Below are 16,980 nucleotides of genomic sequence, written 5' to 3'. Positions count from 1 at the left end.
AACTATCATTTATGCGTCGGATTCGAAAATCTAGACTCACAGGAGAACGACCATGAGGTGCCCGAGGCAGCAATAGACCCTTGGACACAAGTCGGCTGGAAACCGATGTATTGATTGTTGACGCAATTTGAGTGTTCCATCGTCATTAGGAGGCCTTGAACGTTACAATTAACAATCATTTTAGCGTCGGATTCGAAAATCTTCTCACAGGAGAAGTTCATACGATGCCCGAGACAGCAATATACCCCTTGGAGACAAATCGACTGGAGGCTGATGTATTGAATATCGACGCAATTTGAGTGTTCCATAGTCATTAGGTCGCCGTGAACGTTATAATGAACAATGACTTTTGCGTCGGATTCGAAATTCCAGACTTACAAGAGAACGACCATAAGGTGCCCGAGGCAATAACAGACCCTTGGAGACAAGTCGGCTGGAGGCCGATGTATTGAATCTCGACGCAATTTGAGTGTTCCATCGTCATTAGGAAGCCCTGAACGTTACAAATAAGAATCAGTTTCGCGTCGGATTCGAAAATCTAGACTCACATGAGAGCGAACATTGGAGCCCCGAGACAGCTATATCCCCTTGGAGACAAGTCGGCTGGAGGCCGATGTATTGAATCTCGACGCAATTTGAGTGTTCCATCGTCATTAGGAGGCCCTAAACGTTACAATTAACTATCATTTTTGCGTCGGATTCGAAAATCTAAACTCACAGGAGAACGACCATAAGGTGCCCGAGCCAGCAATAGACCCTTGGAGACAAGTCGGCTGGAGGTCGATGTATTGAATCTCGACTCAATTTGAGTGTTCCATCGTCATTAGGTGGCCCTGAACGTTACAATTAACAATCAGTTTTGCGTCGGGTTCGAAAATCTAGATTCACAGCAGAACGATCACAAGGTGCCCGTGGCAGCTATTGACACTTGGAGACCAGTCCGCTGGAGGACGATGTATTGAATCGCGACGCAATTTCAGTGCTCCATCGTCATTTGGAGGCCCTGAACCTTACAATTAAAAATCAGTTTCGCGTCGGATTAAAAAATGCAGACCCACAGGAGACGGACCATTTGGTGCCCGAGGCAGCAATATCCCCTTGGAGACAAATCAGCTGGAGGACGATGTATTGAATCTCGACGCAATTTGAGAGTTCTATCGTCATCAGGAGGCGCTGAACGTTACTATTCACTATCAGTTTTGCGTCGGATTCTAAAATCTAGACTTACAAGAGAACGACTATAAGGTGCCCGAGGCAGCATTACACCCTTGGAGACAAGTCGGCTGGAGGACGATGTATTGAAACTCGACGCAATTTGAGTGTTCCATCGTCATTAGGAGGCCCTAAACGTTACAATTAACTATTATTTTTGCGTCGGATTCGATAATCTAAACTCACAGGAGAACGACCATTAGGAGCCCGAGACAGCAACAGACCCTTGGAGACAAGTCGGCTGGAGGCCGATGTATTGAATCTCGACGCAATTTGAGTGTTCCATCGGCATTAGGAGGCCCTGAACGTTACAATTAACTATGAGTTTTGCGTCGGATTCGGAAACGTAGAATCACCGGAGACGGACCATGTGGTGCCCGAGGCAGCGATATCCCCTTGGAGACAAGTCGGCTGGAGGCCGATGTATTGAATCTCGACGCAATTTGAGTGTTCCATCGTCATTAGAAGGCCCTGAACGTTACAATTAACTATCATTTTTGCGTCGGATTCGAAAATCTAGACTTACAAGAGAACGACCAAAAGGTGCCCGAGGCAGCAATAGACCCTTGGAGACAAGTCGGCTGGAGGCCGAAGTATTGAATCTCGACGCAATTTGATTGTTCCATCGGCATTAGGAGGCCCTGAACGTTACAGTTAACTCTTATTTTAGCGTCGGATTGGAAAATCTACTAACAGGAGAAGGATCATATGGTGCACGAGACTGCAATATCCCCTTGGATACAAGTCGACTGGAGGTCGATGTATTGACTCTCGACGCAATTTGAGTGTTCCATCGTCTTTAGGAGTCCCTGAACGTTACAATTAACTATCATTTATGCGTCGGATTCGAAAATCTAGACTCACAGGTTAACGACCGTAAGGTGCCCGAGGCAGCAATATCCCCTTGGATGCAAGTCGACTGGAGGTCGATGTATTGGCTCTCGACGCAATTTGAGTGTTCCATCGTCATTAGGGGGCATTGAACGCTACAATTAACAATCATTTTAGCGTCGGATTCGAAAATCTACTCACAGGAGAAGTTCATACGGTGCTCGAGACAGCAATATACCCCTTGGAGACAAATCGACTGGAGGCCGATGTCTTGAATATCGACGCAATTTGAGTGTTCCATCGTCATTAGGTCGCCCTGAACGTTATAATGAACAATGACTTTTGCGTCGGATTCGAAAATCTAGACTTACAAGAGAACGACCATAATGTGCCCGAGGCAGCAACAGACCCTTGGAGACAAGTCGGCTGGAGGCCGATGTATTGAATCTCGACGCAATTTGAGTGTTCCATCGTCATTAGGATGCCCTGAACGTTACAATTAACAATCAGTTTCGCGTCGGATTCGAAAATCTAGACTCACATGAGAGCGAACATAAGAGCCCCGAGACAGCTATATCCCCTTGGAGACAAGTCGGCTGGAGGCCGATGTATTGAATCTCGACGCAATTTGAGTGTTCCATCGTCATTACAAGGCCCTGAACGTTACAATTAACTATCATTTTTGCGTCGGATTCGAAAATCTAGACTCACAGGAGAACGACCATAAGGTGCCCGAGGCAGCAATAGACCCTTGGAGACAAGTCGGCTGGAGGCCGAAGTATTGAATCTCGACGCAATTTAAGTGTTCTATCGGCATTAGAAGGCCCTGAACGTTACAGTTAACTATCATTTTAGCGACGGATTCGAAAATCTACTAACAGGAGAAGGATCATATGTTGCACGAGGCAGCAATGGACCCTTGGAGACAAGTCGGCTGGAGGCCGATGTATTGAATCTCGACGCAATTTGAGTGTTCCATCGTCATTACAAGGCCCTGAACGTTACAATTAACTATCAATTTTGCGTCGGATTCGAAAATCTAGACTCACAGGAGAACGACCATAAGGTGCCCGAGGCAGCAACAGACACTTGGAGACAAGTCGGCTGGAGGCCGATGTATTGAATCTCGACGCAATTTGAGTGTTCCATCGGCATTAGGAGGCCCTGAACGTTACAATTAACTATCATTTTTGCGTCGGATTCGATAATTTAACTCACAGGAGAACGACCATAAGGTGCCCGAGGCAGCAATAGACCCTTGGAGACAAGTCGGCTGGAGGCCGGTGTATTTAATCTCGACGCAATTTGAGTGTTCCATCGGCATTAGGAGGCCCTGAACGTTACAGTTAACTATCATTTTAGTGTCGGATTCGAAAATCTACTAACAGGAGAACGACCATAAGGTGCCCGAGGCAGCAATAGACCCTTGGAGAGAAGTCGGCTGGAGGTCGATGTATTGAATCTCGACTCAATCTGAGTGTTCCATCGTCGTTACAAGGCCCTGAACGTTACAATTAACAACCAGTTTTGCGTCGGGTTCGAAAATCTAGACTCACAGCAGAACGATCACAAGGTGCCCGTGGCAGCTATTGACACTTGGAGACCAGTCCGCTGGAGGACGATGTATTGAATCGCGACGCAATTTGAGTGCTCCATCGTCATTTGGAGGCCCTGAACCTTACAATTTACTATCAGTTTCGCGTCGGATTCAAAAATCCAGACTCACAGGAGACGGACCATTTGGTGCCCGAGGCAGCAATATCCTCTTGGAGACAAATCAGCTAAAGGACGATGTATTGAATCTCGACGCAATTTGAGAGTTCTATCGTCATCAGGAGGCGCGGAAACGTTACTATTCACTATCAGTTTTGCGTCGGGTTCGAAAATCTAGACTCACAGCAGAACGATCACAAGGTGCCCGAGGCAGCAATAGACCCTTGGAGACAAGACGGCTGAAGGACGAGGTATTGGATCGCGACGCAGAATGAGTGTTCCATCGTCATTAGGAGGCCCTGAATGTTACAATTAACTATCAGTTTTGCGTCGGATTCAAAAATCTAGACTTACAAGAGAACGACCATAAGGTGCCCGAGGCAGCATTAGACCCTTGGAGACAAGTCGGCTGGATGACGATGTATTGAATCTCGACGCTATTTGAGTGTTCCATCGTCATTAGGAGGCCCTAAACGTTACAATTAACTATCATTTTTGCGTCGGATTCGATAATCTAAACTCACAGGAGAACGACCATTAGGTGCCCGAGGCAGCAACAGACCCTTGGAGACAAGTCGGCTGGAGGCCGATGTATTGTATCACGACGCAATTTGAGTGTTCCATCGTCATTACAAGGCCCTGAACGTTACAATTAACTATGATTTTTGCGTCGGATTCGAAAATCTAGACTCACAGGAGACGCACCACATGGAGCCCGAGGCAGCAATATCCCCTTGTAGACAAGTCAGCTGGAGGAAGATGTATTGACTCTCGACGCAAAATGAGTGTTCCATCGTCATTAGGAGGCCCTGAATGTTACAATTAACTATCAGTTTTTCGTCGGATTCGAAAATCTAAACTCACAGGAGAACGACCATAAGGTGCCCGAGGCAGCAATAGACCCTTGGAGACAAATCGGCTGGAACCCGATGTATTGAATCTCGACGCAATTTGAGTGTTCCATCGGCATTAGGAGGCCCTGAACGTTACAATTAACTATCATATCCTCGTCGGATTCGAAAATCTAGACTTATAAGGGAACGACCATAAGGTGCCCGAGGCAGCAATAGACCTTTGGAGACAAGTCGGCTGGAGGCCGATGTATTGATTCTTGACGCAATTTGAGTGTTCCATCGCCAATAGGAGGCCCTGAACGTTACAATTAACTATGAGTTTTGCGTCGGATTCGAAAACGTAGAATCACCGGAGACGGACCATGTGGTGCCCGAGGCAGCGATATCCCCTTGGAGACAAGTCGGCTGGAGGCCGTTGTATTGAATCTCGACGCAATTTGAGTGTTCCATCGTCATTAGAAGGCCCTGAACGTTACAATTAAGTATCATTTTTGCGTCGGATTCGAAAATCTAGACTTACAAGTGAACGACCATAAGGTGCCCGAGGCAGCAATAGACCCTTGGAGACAAGTCGGCTGGAGGCCGATGTATTGAATCTCGACGCAATTTGAGTGTTCCATCGGCATTAGGAGGCCCTGAACGTTACAGTTAACTATTATTTTAGCGTCGGATTCGAAAATCTACTCACAGGAGAAGGATCATATGGTGCACGAGACTGCAATATCCCCTTGGATACAAGTCGACTGGAGGTCGATGTATTGACTCTCGACGCAATTTGAGTGTAACATCGTCTTTAGGAGTCCCTGAACGTTACAATTAACTATCATTTATGCGTCGGATTCGAAAATCTAGACTCACAGGAGAACGACGGTAAGGTGCCTGTGGCAGCAATATCCCCTTGGATACAAGTCGACTGGAGGTCGATGTATTGACTCTCGACGCAATTTGAGTGTTCCATCATCATTAGGAGGCCTTGAACGTTACAATTAACAATCATTTTAGCGTCGGATTCGAAAATCTACTCACAGGAAGAGTTCATACGGTGCTCGAGACAGCAATATACCCCTTGGAGACAAATCGACTGGAGGCCGATGTCTTGAATATCGACGCAATTTGAGTGTTCCATCGTCATTAGGTCGCCCTGAACGTTATAATGAACTATGACTTTTGCGTCGGATTCGAAAATCTAGACTTACAAGAGAACGACCATAAGGTGCCCGAGGCAGCAACAGACCCTTGGAGACAAGTCGGCTGGAGGCCGATGTATTGAATCTCGACGCAATTTGAGTGTTCCATCGTCATTAGGAAGCCCTGAACGTTACAATTAACAATCAGTTTCGCGTCGGATTCGAAAATCTAGACTCACATGAGAGCGAACATAAGAGCCCCGAGACAGCAATATCCCCTTGGAGACAAGTCGACTGGAGGCCGATGTATTGAATCTCGACGCAATTTGAGTGTTCCATCGTCATTAGGAGGCCCTAAACGTTACAATTAACTATCATTTTTGCGTCGGATTCGATAATCTAAACTCACAAGAGAACGACCATAAGGTGCCCGAGGCAGCAACAGACCCTTGGAGACAGGTCGGCTGGAGGCCGATGTATTGAATCTCGACGCAATTTGAGTGTTCCATCGTCATTACAAGGCCCTGAACGTTACAACTAACTATCATTTTTGCGTCGGATTCGAAAATCTAGACTCACAGGAGAACGACCATAAGGTGCCCGAGGCAGGAACAGACCATAGGAGACAAGTCGGCTGGAGGCCGATATATTGAATCTCGACACAATTTGAGTGTTCCATCGCCAATAGGAGGCCCTGAACGTTACAATTAACTATCATTTTTGCGTCGGATTCGAAAATCTAGACTCATAGGAGAACGACCATAAGGTGCCCGAGGCAGCAATAGACAGTTGGAGACAAGTCGGCTGGAGGCCGATGTATTGAATCTCGACGCAATTTGAGTGTTCCATCGTCATTACAAGGCCCTGAACGTTACAATTAACTATCATTTTTGCGTCGGATTCGAAAATCTAGACTCACAGGAGAACGACCATAAGGTGCCCGTGGCAGCAACAGACCCTTGGAGACAAGTCGGCTGGAGGCCGATGTATTGAATCTCGACGCAATTTAAGTGTTCTATCGGCATTAGGAGGCCCTGAACGTTACAGTTAACTATCATTTTAGCGTCGGATTCGAAAATCTACTAACAGGAGGAGGATCATATGGTGCACGAGGCAGCAATAGACCCTTGGAGACAAGTCGGCTGGAGGCCGATGTATTGAATCTCGACGCAATTTGAGTGTTCCATCGTCATTACAAGGCCCTGAACGTTACAATTAACTATCATTTTTGCGTCGGATTCGAAAATCTAGACTCACAGGAGAACGACCATAAGGTGCCCGAGGCAGCAATAGACCCTTGGAGACAAGTCGGCTGGAGGCCGGTGTATTGAATCTCGACGCAATTTGAGTGTTCCATCATCATTACAAGGCCCTGAACGTTGCAATTAACTATCAATTTTTGCGTCGGATTCGAAAATCTAGACTCACAGGAGAACGACCATAAGGTTCCCGAGGCAGCAACAGACCCTTGGAGAGAAGTTGGCTGGAGGCCGACGTATTGAATCTCGACGCAATTTGAGTGTTCCATCGTCATTACAAGGCCCTGAACGTTACAATTAACTATCATTTTTGCGTCGGATTCGAAAATCTAGACTCACAGGAGAACGACCATAAGGTGCCCGAGGCAGCAATAGACCCTTGGAGACAAGTCGGCTGGAGGCCGATGTATTGAATCTCGACGCAATTTGAGTGTTCCATCGGCATTAGGAGGCCCTGAACGTTACAATTAACTATCATTTTTGCGTCGGAATCGATAATCTAAACTCACAGGAGAACGACCATTAGGTGCCCGAGGCAGCAATAGACCCTTGGAGACAAGTCGGCTGGAGGCCGATGTACTGAATCTCGACGCAATTTGAGTGTTCCATCGGCATTAGGAGGCCCTGAACGTTACAGTTAACAATCGATTTAGTGTCGGATTCGAAAATCTACTAACAGGAGAACGACCATATGGTGCCCGAGGCAGCAATAGACCCTTGGAGACAAGTCGGCTGGAGGTCGATGTATTGAATCTCGACTCAATTTGAGTGTTCCATCGTCATTAGGTGGCCCTGAACGTTACAATTGACAATCAGTTTTGCGTCGGGTTCGAAAATCTAGACTCACAGCAGAACGATCACAAGGTGCCCGTGGCAGCTATTGACCCTTGGAGACCAGTCCGCTGGAGGACGATGTGTTGAATCGCGACGCAATTTGAGTGCTCCATCGTCATTTGGAGGCCCTGAACCTTACAATTAACTATCAGTTTCGCGTCGGATTCAAAAATCCAGACTCACAGGAGACGGACCATTTGGCGCCCGAGGCAGCAATATCCCCTTGGAGACAAATCAGCTGGAGGACGATGTATTGAATCTCGACGCAATTTGAGAGTTCTATCGTCATCAGGAGGCGCTGAACGTTACTATTCACTATCAGTTTTGCGTCGGGTTCGAAAATCTAGACTCACAGCAGAACGATCACAAGGTGCCCGAGGCAGCAATAGACCCTTGGAGACAAGTCGGCTAGAGGACGATGTACTGGATCGCGACGCAAAATGAGTGTTCCATCGTCATTAGCAGGCCTGGACGTTACAATTAACTATGAGTTTTGCGTCGGATTCGAAAACGTAGAATCACCGGAGACGGACCATGTGGTGCCCGAGGCAGCGATATCCAATTGTAGACAAGTCGGCTGGAGGAAGATGTATTGACTCTCGACGCAAAATGAGTGTTCCATCGGCATTAGGAGGCCCTGAACGTTACAATTAACTATCATTTTTGCGTCGGATTCGAAATCTAGACTTACAAGAGAACGACCATGAGGCGCCCGAGGCAGCAATAGACCCCTGGAGACAAGCCGGCTGGAGGCCGATGTATTGATTCTTGACGCAATTTGAGTGTTCCATCGCCAATAGGAGGCCCTGAACGTTACAATTAACTATGAGTTTTGCGTCGGATTCGAAAACGTAGAATCACCGGAGACGGACCATGTGGTGCCCGAGGCAGCGATATCCCCCTTGGAGACAAGTCGGCTGGAGGCCGATGTATTGAATCTCGACGCAATTTGAGTGTTCCATCGTCATTAGAAGGCCCTGAACGTTACAATTAACTATCATTTTTGCGTCGGATTCGAAAATCTAGACTTACAAGAGAACGAACATAAGGTGCCCGAGGCAGCAATAGACCCTTGGAGGCAAGTCGGCTGGAGGCCGATGTATTGAATCTCGACGCAATTTGAGTGTTCCATCGGCATTAGGAGGCCCTGAACGTTACAGTTAACTATCATTTTAGCGTCGGATTCGAAAATCTACTAACAGGAGAAGGATCATATGGTGCACGAGACTGCAATATCCCCTTGGATTCAAGTCGACTGGAGGTCGATGTATTGACTCTCGACGCAATTTGAGTGTTCCATCGTCTTTAGGAGTCCCTGAACGTTACAATTAACTATCATTTATGCGTCGGATTCGAAAATCTAGACTCACAGGAGAACGACCATATGGTGCCCGAGGCAGCAATAGACAGTTGGAGACAAGTCGGCTGGAGGCCGATGTATTGAATCTCGACGCAATTTGAGTGTTCCATCGTCATTACAAGGCCCTGAACGTTACAATTAACTATCATTTTTGCGTCGGATTCGAAAATCTAGACTCACAGGAGAACGACCATAAGGTGCCCGTGGCAGCAACAGACCCTTGGAGACAAGTCGGCTGGAGGCCGATGTATTGAATCTCGACGCAATTTAAGTGTTCTATCGGCATTAGGAGGCCCTGAACGTTACAGTTAACTATCATTTTAGCGTCGGATTCGAAAATCTACTAACAGGAGAAGGATCATATGGTGCACGAGGCAGCAATAGACCCTTGGAGACAAGTCGGCTGGAGGCCGATGTATTGAATCTCGACGCAATTTGAGTGTTCCATCGTCATTACAAGGCCCTGAACGTTACAATTAACTATCATTTTTGCGTCGGATTCGAAAACCTAGACTCACAGGAGAACGACCATAAGGTGCCCGAGGCAGCAATAGACCCTTGGAGACAAGTCGGCTGGAGGCCGATGTATTGAATCTCGACGCAATTTGAGTGTTCCATCGTCATTACAAGGCCATGAACGTTGCAATTAACTATCAATTTTTGCGTCGGATTCGAAAATCTAGACTCACAGGAGGTCGACCATAAGGTGCCCGAGGCAGCAACAGACCCTTGGAGACAAGTCGGCTGGCGGCCGACGTATTGAATCTCGACACAATTTGAGTGTTCCATCGTTATTACAAGGCCCTGAACGTTACAATTAACTATCATTTTTGCGTCGGATTCGAAAATCTAGACTCATAGGAGAACGACCATAAGGTGCCCGAGGCAGCAATAGACCCTTGGAGACAAGTCGGCTGGAGGCCGATGTATTGAATCTCGACGCAATTTGAGTGTTCCATCGGCATTAGGAGGCCCTGAACTTTACAATTAACTCTCATTTTTGCGGCGGATTCGATAATCTAAACTCACAGGAGAACGACCATAAGGTGCCCGAGGCAGCAATAGACCCTTGGAGACAAGTCGGCTGGAGGCCGATGTATTGAATCTCGACGCAATTTGAGTGCTCCATCGGCATTAGGAGGCCCTGAACGTTACAGTTAACAATCGTTTTAGTGTCGGATTCGAAAATCTACTAACAGGAGAACGACCATAAGGTGCAAGAGGCAGCAATAGACACTTGGAGACAAGTCGGCTGGAGGTCGATGTATTGAATCTCGACTCAATTTGAGTGTTCCATCGTCATTAGGTGGTCCTGAACGTTACAATTAACAATCAGTTTTGCGTCGGGTTCGAAAATCTAGACTCACAGCAGAACGATCACAAGGTGCCCGTGGCAGCTGTTGACCCTTGGAGACCAGTCCGCTGGAGGACGATGTGTTGAATCGCGACGCAATTTGAGTGCTCCATCGTCATTTGGAGGCCCTGAACCTTACAATTAACTATCAGTTTCGCGTCGGATTCAAAAATCCAGACTCACAGGAGACGGACCATTTGGAGCCCGAGGCAGCAATATCCCCTTGGAGACAAATCAGCTGGAGGACGATATATTGAATCTCGACCCAATTTGAGAGTTCTATCGTCATCAGGAGGCGCTGAACGTTACTATTCACTATCAGTTTTGCGTCGGGTTCGAAAATCTAGACTCACAGCAGAACGATCACAAGGTGCCCGAGGCAGCAATAGACCCTTGGAGACAAGTCGGCTGGAGGACGATGTACTGGATCGCGACGCAAAATGAGTGTTCCATCGTCACTAGGAGGCCCTGAACGTTACAATTAACTATGAGTTTTGCGTCGGATTCGAAAACGTAGAATCACCGGAGACGGACCATGTGGTGCCCGAGGCAGCGATATCCAATTGTAGACAAGTCGGCTGGAGGAAGATGTATTGACTCTCGCCGCAAAATGAGTGTTCCATCGTCATTAGGAGGCCCTGAATGTTACAATTAACTATCAGTTTTTCGTCGGATACGAAAATCTAAACTCACAGGAGAACGACCATAAGGTGCCCGAGGCAGCAATAGACCCTTGGAGACAAGTCGTCTGGAACCCGATGTATTGAATCTCGACGCAATTTGAGTGTTCCATCGGCATTAGGAGGCCCTGAACGTTACAATTAACTATCATTTTTGCGTCGGATTCGAAAATCTAGACTTACAAGAGAACGACCATGAGGCGCCCGAGGCAGCAATAGACCCCTGGAGACAAGTCGGCTGGAGGCCGATGTATTGATTCTTGACGCAATTTGAGTGTTCCATCGCCAATAGGAGGCCCTGAACGTTACAATTAACTATGAGTTTTGCGTCGGATTCGAAAACGTAGAATCACCGGAGACGGACCATGTGGTGCCCGAGGCAGCAATATCCCCCTTGGAGACAAGTCGGCTGGAGGCCGATGTATTGAATCTCGACGCAATTTGAGTGTTCCATCGTCATTAGAAGGCCCTGAACGTTACAATTAACTATCATTTTAGCGTCGGATTCGAAAATCTACTAACAGGAGAAGGATCATATGGTGCACGTGACTGCAATATCCCCTTGGATTCAAGTCGACTGGAGGTCGATGTATTGACTCTCGACGCAATTTGAGTGTTCCATCGTCTTTAGGAGTCCCTGAACGTTACAATTAACTATCATTTATGCGTCGGATTCGAAAATCTAGACTCACAGGAGAACGACCATAAGGTGCCCGTGACTGCAATATCCCCTTGGATACAAGTCGACTGGAGGTCGATTTATTGACTCTCGACGCAATTTGAGTGTTCCATCGTCTTTAAGAGTCCCTGAACGTTACAATTAACTATCATTTATGCGTCGGATTCGAAAATCTAGACTCACAGGAGAACGACCATAAGGTGCCCGAGGCAGCAATAGACCCTTGGAGACAAGTCGGCTGGAAACCAATGTATCGATTCTTGACGCAATTTGAGTGTTCCATCGTCATTAGGAGGCCTTGAACGTTACAAATAACAATCATTTTAGCGTCGGATTCGAAAATCTACTTACAGGAGAAGTTCATACGGTGCTCGAGACAGCAATATACCCCTTGGAGACAAATCGATTGGAGGCCGATGTATTGAATATCGACGCAATTTGAGTGTTCCATCGTCATTACAAGGCCCTGAACGTTACAATTAACTATCATTTTTGCGTCGGATTTGAAAATCTAGACTCACAGGAGAACGACCATAAGGTGCCCGAGGCAGCAACAGACCATAGGAGACAAGTCGGCTGGAGGCCGATGTATTGAATCTCGACGCAATTTGAGTGTTCCATCGCCAATAGGAGGCCCTGAACGTTACAATTAACTATCATTTTTGCGTCGGATTCGAAAATCTAGACTCACAGGAGAACGACCATATGGTGCCCGAGGAAGCAATAGACCCTTGGAGACAAGTCGGCTGGAGGCCGATGTATTGAATCTCGACGCAATTTGAGTGTTCCATCGTCATTACAAGGCCCTGAACGTTACAATTAACTATCATTTTTGCGTCGGATTCGAAATCTAGACTCACAGGAGAACGACCATAAGGTGCCCGAGGCAGCAATAGACCCTTGGAGACAAGTCGGCTGGAGGCCGATATATTGAATCTCGACGCAATTTAAGTGTTCTATCGGCATTAGGAGGCCCTGAACGTTACAGTTAACTATCATTTTTGCGTCGGATTCGAAAATCTACTAACAGGAGAAGGATCATATGGTGCACGAGGCAGCAATAGACCCTTGGAGACAAGTCGGCTGGAGGCCGATTTATTGAATCTCCACGCAATTTGAGTGTTCCATCGGCATTAGGAGGCCCTGATCGTTACAATTAACTATCATTTATGCGTCGGATTCGAAAATCTAGACCCTTGGAGACAAGTCGGCTGGAGGCCGATGTATTGAATCTCGACGCAATTCAAGTGCTCTATCGGTATTAGGAGGCCCTGAACGTTACAGTTAACTATCATTTTTGCGTCGGATTCGAAAATCTACTAACAGGAGAAGGATCATATGGTGCACGAGGCAGCAATAGACCCTTGGAGACAAGTCGGCTGGAGGCCGATGTATTGAATCTCCACGCAATTTGAGTGTTCCATCGGCATTAGGAGGCCCTGAACGTTACAGTTAACTATCATTTTAGTGTCGGATTCCAAAATCTACTAACATGGAGAACGACCATAAGGTGGACGAGGCAGCAATAGACCCTTGGAGACAAGTCGGCTGGAGGTCGATGTATTGAATCTCAACTCAATTTGAGTGTTCCATCGTCATTAGGTGGCCCTGAACGTTACAATTAACAATCAGTTTTGCGTCGGGTTCAAAAATCTAGACTCACAGCAGAACGATCACAAGGTGCCCGTGGCAGCTATTGACCCTTGGAGACCAGTCCGCTGGAGGACGATGTATTGAATCGCGACGCAGTTTGAGTGCTCCATCGTCATTTGGAGGCCCTGAACCTTACAATTAACTATCAGTTTCGCGTCGGATTCAAAAATCCAGACTCACAGGAGACGGACCACATGGAGCCCGAGGCAGCAATATACCCTTTTAGACAAGTCGGCTGGAGGAAGATGTATTGACTCTCGACGCAATTTGTGTGTTCCATCGTCTTTAGGAGTCCCTGAACGTTACAATTAACTATCATTTTTGCGTCGGATTCGAAAATCTAGACTCACAGGAGAACGACCATAAGGTGCCCGAGGCAGCAATAGACCCTTGGAGACAAGTCGGCTGGAGGCCGATGTATTGAATCTCGACGCAATTTGAGTTTTCTCTCAGCATTAGGAGGCCCTGAACGTTACAGTTAACAATCAGTTTTGCGTCGGATTCGAAAATCTAGACTCACAGGAGAACGACCATTATGTGCCCGAGGCAGCAATAGACCCTTGGAGACAAGTCGGCTGGAAACCGATGTATCGATTCTTGACGCAATTTGAGTGTTCCATCGTCATTAGGAGGCCTTGAACGTTACAATTAACAATCATTTTAGCGTCGGATTCGAAAATCTACTCACAGGAGAAGTTCATACGATGCTCGAGACAGCAATATACCCCTTGGAGACAAATCGATTGGAGGCCGATGTATTGAATATCGACGCAAATTGAGTGTTCCATCGTCATTAGGTCGCCCTGAACGTTATAATGAACTATCACTTTTGCGTCGGATTCGAAAATCTAGACTTACAAGAAAACGACCATAAGGTGCCCGCGGCAGCAACAGACCCTTGGAGACAAGTCGGCTGGAGGCCGATGTATTGAATCTCGACGCAATTTGAGTGTTCCATCGTGATTAGGAGGCCCTAAACGTGACAATTAACTATCATTTTTGCGTCGGATTCGATAATCTAAACTCACAGGAGAACGACCTTAAGGTGCCCGAGGCAGCAACAGACCCTTGGAGACAAGTCGGCTGGAGGCCGATGTATTGAATCTCGACGCAATTTGAGTGTTCCATCGTCATTACAAGGCCCTGAACGTTACAATTAACTATCATTTTTGCGTCGGATTCGAAAATCTAGACTCACAGGAGAACGACCATAAGGTGCCCGAGGCAGCAACAGACCATAGGAGACAAGTCGGCTGGAGGCCGATGTATTGACTCTCGACGCAATTTGTGTGTTCCATCGCCAATAGGAGGCCCTGAACGTTACAATTAACTATCATTTTTGCGTCGGATTCGAAAATCTAGACTCACAGGGGAACGACCATATGGTGCCCGAGGCAGCAATAGACCCTTGGAGACAAGTCGGCTGGAGGCCGATGTATTGAATCTCGACGCAATTTGAGTGTTCCATCGTCATTACAAGGCCCTGAACGTTACAATTAACTATCATTTTTGCGTCGGATTCGAAATCTAGACTCACAGGAGAACGACCATAAGGTGCCCGAGGCAGCAATAGACCCTTGGAGACAAGTCGGCTGGAGGCCGATGTATTGAACCTCGACGCAATTTGAGTGTTCTATCGGCATTAGGAGGCCCTGAACGTTACAGTTAACTATCATTTTCGCGTCGGATTCGAAAATCTACTAACAGGAGAAGGATCATATGGTGCACGAGGCAGCAATAGACCCTTGGAGACAAGTCGGCTGGAGGCCGATGTATTGAATCTCGACGCAATTTGAGTGTTCCATCGGCATTAGGAGGCCCTGAACGTTACAGTTAACTATCATTTTAGTGTCGGATTCCAAAATCTACTAACAGGAGAACAACCATAAGGTGGACGAGGCAGCAATAGACCCTTGGAGACAAGTCGGCTGGAGGTCGATGTATTGAATCTCGACTCAATTTGAGTGTTCCATCGTCATTAGGTGGCCCTGAACGTTACAATTAACAATCAGTTTTGCGTCGGGTTCAAAAATCTAGACTCACAGCAGAACGATCACAAGGTGCCCGTGGCAGCTATTGACCCTTGGAGACCAGTCCGCTGGAGGACGATGTATTGAATCGCGACGCAATTTGAGTGATCCATCGTCACTTGGAGGCCCTGAACCTTACAATTAACTATCAGTTTCGCGTCGGGATCATAAATCCAGACTCACAGGAGACGGACCACATGGAGCCCGAGGCAGCAATATCCCCTTTTAGACAAGTCGGCTGGAGGAAGATGTATTGACTCTCGACGCAATTTGAGTTTTCCATCGTCTTTAGGAGTCCCTGAACGTTACAATTAACTATCATTTTTGCGTCGGATTCGAAAATCTAGACTCACAGGAGAACGACCACAAGGTGCCCGAGGCAGCAATAGACCCTTGGAGACAAGTCGGCTGGAGGCCGATGTATTGAATCTCGACGCAATTTGAGTGTTCTATCAGCATTAGGAGGCCCTGAACGTTACAGTTAACAATCAGTTTTGCGTCGGGTTCGAAAATCTAGACTCACAGCAGAACGATCACAAGGTGCCCGTGGCAGCTATTGACCCTTGGAGACAAGTCGGTTGGAGGACGATGTATTGGATCACGACGCAATTTGAGTGTTCCATCGTCATTAGGAGGCCCTAAACGTTACAATTAACTATCATTTTTGCGTCGGATTCGATAATCTAAACTCACAGCAGACGGACCATTTGGTGCCCGAGGCAGCAATATCCCCTTGGAGACAAATCGGCTGGAGGACGATGTATTGAATCTCGACGCAATTTGAGTCTTCCATCGTCATTAGGAGGCGCTGAACGTTACAATTAACTATCATTTTTGCGTCGGATTCGAAAATCTAGACTCACAGGAGAACGACCATAAGGTGCCCGAGGCAGCAACAGACCATAGGAGACAAGTCGGCTGGAGGCCGATGTATTGACTCTCGACGCAATTTGAGTGTTCCATCGCCAATAGGAGGCCCTGAACGTTACAATTAACTATCAGTTTCGCGACGGATTCTAAAATCTAGACTCACAAAAGACGAACCACATTGAGCCCGAGGCAGCAATATCCCCTTGGAGACAAGTCGGCTGGAGTTCGATGTATTGGAGCTCGACTCAATTTGAGAGTTCTATCGTCATCAGGAGGCGCTGAACGTTACTATTCACTATCATTTTTGCGTCGGATTCGAAAATCTAGACTCACAGGAGAAGGATCATATGGAGCCCGAGACAGCAATATCCCCTTGGAGACAAGTCCGCTGGAGGCCGATGTATTGAATCTCGACGCAATTTGAGTGTTCCATCGTGATTAGGAGGCCCTAAACGTGACAATTAACTATCATTTTTGCGTCGGATTCGATAATCTAAACTCACAGGAGAACGACCTTAAGGTGC

The sequence above is a fragment of the Schistocerca serialis genome, chromosome 5 (genome assembly GCF_023864345.2).
Source record: "Schistocerca serialis cubense isolate TAMUIC-IGC-003099 chromosome 5, iqSchSeri2.2, whole genome shotgun sequence".
NCBI lineage: Eukaryota > Metazoa > Arthropoda > Insecta > Orthoptera > Acrididae > Schistocerca > Schistocerca serialis.
Note: the sequence above shows the minus strand (reverse complement) of the source record.